Here is a 4,771-nt window from a genome sequence, read left to right as displayed (position 1 = left end):
CTGAAGCGTAAAAATAGAGAACATCACAGAAAGACAGACAGACAGACAGACAGACAGACTATAGAAAAAAGACAGACTATAGAAAAAGTATTATAGAAAAAAAGAGAAGGGACAGAAAAAGAAACCGAAAGAGAGAGATAGTTTGACCTGCTTCAGTGAACTCTGAAGGGGTGTAGATATTTTGGGCATGTGTCTGTTTTCTCCTGTCTTCACTAACACAGGGAGGGAAATATCCTTTACTACCATCACCTCCCACATGTCAGGTGTCAAAGGTTAAAGTGACTTCAGAACTCAGTATGTAGTGGGAGAGAGGTTAGAGGGGTCAGGACCTCAGCTAACCCTACAGACCTACATAAGATTGAAAGAAACTGTATTTGCTTATTTCAACACCCTCTGTGATTCTCAATTTCAGGTAGGGAAATATGGTCTGTTTTAGTGGAAATGTTATGATTTGTGTTTCCAGAACTTGAGATGGTAAAAAAAGAGGCAGGGAGTAATAGATAGAAAGAGTAGACAGGAGGCACAGAGATATGAGGAAGAGAAAATACAAAAAGAGAGGAGAGGTAATAAGAGACTACACCGTTGTGTATGGGAGGCTATGTGACAGCAGCAGCCTATTGTTTAAGCTTGACCTGGTCCTCTCTAACAAGCCAGTTACTGATGGCCTGCTGTTGCTGTGGATGACAGATAGCCGGGGGTGACGGTGTGACACGGGGCGGTGCGCTGATTGAGCTGTGTTCACCTGACAGATTGAAAGTGTCAGAGTTCAAGGATCGCCACGGCAATGAGAGATGGCGGCATTAATCACCTGTGGCCTTCCCTGTAACACACGCCCTAAACTGGAGAGATGGGCTGGGTGCCAATGTTCTTATCCAATGTTCTTATCTCTTATGTAGCGCTACAGGTAGACGGGCTTAATGTCCATTCCTGGATGGGTACCAATGTTTTGATAAGAACATAATACTGACAGACTTTGGTCTGTACGAATCTGTGACTACTCCATATTCATCATTACAATCATTACATGTTGATGGCCATCTTCTTTGGAGTGGCACAGAAAACCATGTTAGCTGAACAAACCATTTTTGGTGTTTGGTATTTTATTAGGATCCCCATTAGCTGTTGCAAAAGCAGCAGCTACTCTTCCTGGGGTCCACACAAAACATGAAACATAATACAGAATGACATAATACAGAACATCGTTAGACAAGAACAGCTCAAGGACAGAACTACATACATACCATTGATGAGTAACAAAATGTTCGGTCATATTTCTCATCTACAGAGATCCCTATACTAGTCACGTCTCGGATTATCTGGTCTGCCTCACAAGTTCTTTAAATTGGTAATTAACTGGTACATTCCTCATTTATGTTATTGAATGAACAGTCATACTGGGACTCTCTCTTAGGGAAGATTAACCATTCAGTGTAATTATGGGCATTTTGTTTCAGAAGTTTTACCAAAATATCTGACAGCAATGTTACACCAATCAAGCTCTGGTACTCCCCACTGCTTCAAAGGATGGGACATTCCAGGAGAAGTCGAAGGACAGACATGAGATGGTATGCCATGTGTCCTCATATCTTTGTGACTGTACCATATGATAGAATGATTGTATGTATACAAGCATGTTTAATGTATGCCGGGAATATTCTGAGAAATCTGAAGAAAATAATATTTCTAGGACTTCTAGCGTCTCTTGGTCTTACTGGAGTAAGTGAAGTGTTGTACGGTTATTTAGAGAAATACAACAGGCTGTTGCTTACACTAAAATGTTTGCACTTTATGATCTGTGGAGAGGCAGTGACATGAGTTATTCTGCCTCAGGCGAATACACAAGCTGTTAGGAGAGGCTATACTTCTGCCCCCAGCAGCACAGTGCAGCACTTAGAGAAAAAGCCTCAGAGACAGAAAGAGGGAAGGGAGAGTAAGAGACAGAGAGAAAAAGAAGAAGATACCAGAGGAAGATAAAGACTGGCATAATAAAGAGTATAAAGAAGGAGCAAGGGAGAACAAGAAAAAAAAAGGTGAGAGAATGGGCAGAATGAGGGAGGTAGGAAGATAAAGAGAACCTGTTGGGGAGAGGGGGAGAGGGGGAGGGAGAGAGGGACTTATCCTATGCAGTCASACTTGTCGTCAGAGGGAGGCTTGTCAGATGTGATTGCTAGTTTGTTCAGGCTGGTATTGACACTGTACTTTCCTGGGGTTTCTACCACTGAGTGCAGATATATGGGACAGAGAGAGTGTAACGAACAAATCAATTCTAGAAGCTTTAACAAGAGGAAGATATTTTGTTTCATTTGAAAGCATAACATTGGGATAAAGCAGAATATTTTGGTTTTCCCACACCCCCTAAACAGTGATGGATAGGTCACAGCAGTATGTTTTTGGTGCTTTACATGCAGAACCTGCTCTCAGAGCTGCCTAGACCTGTAAACAAATCTAAACCCTATGGTGTGCTCCTCCCTGGTTGAATGACACAGTACAACACATAACAATGGAGACTGTGAGCCACCTGCATCTCCCTAGGGGAACTTCAGGTTACCATGGAAACCTAGACAAACATCTGCACACAAACCTCTTTCAAGAACCTGACCAGAGGGAGGGAGAGATGGAATATGTATTCCCTGAACACCTGTGTCACCTGGCCAGAGGGAGGGAGAGATGGAATATGTATTCCCTGAACACCTGTGTCACCTGACCAGAGGGAGGGAGAGATGGAATATGTATTCCCTGAACACCTNCCCTGAACACCTGTGTCACCTGACCAGAGGGAGGGAGAGATGGAATATGTATTCCCTGAACACCTGTGTCACCTGGCCAGAGCTGCATCATTAATCATCATCTGATCTTCAAAACATGACAAATCAATAACGTTAATCAAAATCAGAAAGGTTGTTAAAGGCCATGTTGCAAGTTAAATTTGCAATATAAATAGAATATACACCCCTTGTAGATGGCAATACAAATCAAATTAAAGCTTTTGCTTTTGGAGGAAGGGCTGCTCAAGAAAATAATTGTGAAGCACGGGCGCTAGTAAGCAACGCCCCCTCAAATGCATGATGCAGCCTGTGATGCAGCCTGTGACGGTGGTTCAGGTGAAGACTCTGGAGCTGACTGGGCACAACATCAGGTGAAGACTCTGGAGCTGACTGGGCACAACATCAGGTGAAGACGTCGCTTCTACCAACAAGTAGTTATTACTACTCGGCCTGAAGTCCTAGAATAAAACTATAACGATCTGCTTGAATGTAATTGTCTCTTTTATATGTGTATATGATTTGTGTTTGTAAAAGGCATGAACTTGGCAATGCTGGCATCTGACTTATTCATGCTAACGGTAACYAACACACTTTTGTACATTGCGCTGTTCTGTACCTTTGACCTTATTTTAGCACCCCAAAAATGTAATACTTCCAGGTCAACTGTAATATGAATACCATTGTAAAACACAATTTCTGCCCTTTCCGGCAAAATTAATGACGAGACCTTCATGCTGCCCGTCTCTGCATGATTGAAGAAGGCAATGGTGCTCTGCCGGGTCTTTTTAAAAATGGCGGGTGGGGAAGCGAAAGCTACTGCGTCATAGTGAAACGGGGAGGAGATATTTCATGTGGGGAAACTACTTTTTTCACCCGATTTGTCCAACTTATTACCTCTAAAATGTAAATAAAACACTGTAAAGAGTTTATATAATGTGTCATTACATACCTATTTGAAGGTTTGTGTCGAATTTGAATAGGGTTTTTAGGGCTGCGTTAAATGTATCTGAACCAGGGGCTTGTGCTTACTTACAAGCCCTTAACCAACAATGCAGTTTTAAGAAAACAACCACAAAAAATTAAAATAAGGTAACAAATAATTAAAGAGCAGCTGTAAAATAACAATAGTGAGGCTATATACAGGGGGTACCAGTACAGAGTCAATGTGCGCGGGCACCAGTTAGTTGAGGTAATTGAGGTAATATATACATGTGGGCAGAGTTATTAAAGTGACTTATGCATAGATAATAACAGAGACTAGCAGCAGCGTAAAAGAGGGCGGGGAGGGGGCAATACAAATAGTCTGGGTAGCCCTTTGATTAGATGTTCAGGAGTCTTATGGCTTGGGGGTAGAAGCTGTTTAAAAGCCTCTTGGAACTAGACTTGGCGCTCCGGTACCGCTAGCTAGCAGAGAGAACAGTCTATGACTAGGGTGGCTGAGGTCTTTGACAGTCTTGGTGTGTTTGGATCATGATAGTTTGTTGGTGATGTGGACACCAAGGAACTTGAAACTCTAACCTGCTCCACTACAGCCCGTCGATGAGAATGGGGGTGTGCTCGGTCCTCCTTTTCCTGTAGTCCACAATCATCTCCTTAGTCTTGATCCTGTTAAGGGAGAGGTTGTTGTCCTGCCACCACACGGCCAGGTCTCTGACCTCCTCCCTATATGCTGTCTCGTCGCTGTTGGTGATCAGGCCTACCACTGTTGTGTCATCAGCGAACTTAATGATGGTGTTGGAGTCATGCCTGGACATGCCGTCATGAGTGAACAGGGAGTACAGGAGGGGACTGAGCACGCACCCCTGAGGGGTCCCCGTGTTGAGGATCAGCGTGGCGGATGTGTTGTTACCTACTCTTACCACCTGAGTGGGAGGTCCATCTCTTCAGGATAGTCCAGGATCCAGTTGCAGAGGGAGGGTTTAGTCCCATGTCCTTTAGCTTAGTGATGAAGCTTTGAGGTCACCCTATGGTGTTGACGCGCTGGAGCTGTAGCCTCAATAAAATCA

At 43.5% G+C, this 4,771-nt stretch overlaps 1 pseudogene; it reads left to right on the top strand.

The window, feature by feature from the left end:
* LOC111951710 (uncharacterized) overlaps positions 1 to 4,771 on the top strand; it is a 17,159-nt pseudogene that overhangs the window by 3,631 nt on the left and 8,757 nt on the right.

This window comes from Salvelinus sp. IW2-2015, linkage group LG25 (assembly GCF_002910315.2).
Source record: "Salvelinus sp. IW2-2015 linkage group LG25, ASM291031v2, whole genome shotgun sequence".
Lineage (NCBI taxonomy): Eukaryota > Metazoa > Chordata > Actinopteri > Salmoniformes > Salmonidae > Salvelinus > Salvelinus sp. IW2-2015.
Note: the sequence above shows the minus strand (reverse complement) of the source record. Positions and strands in the feature narration are given on the sequence as shown.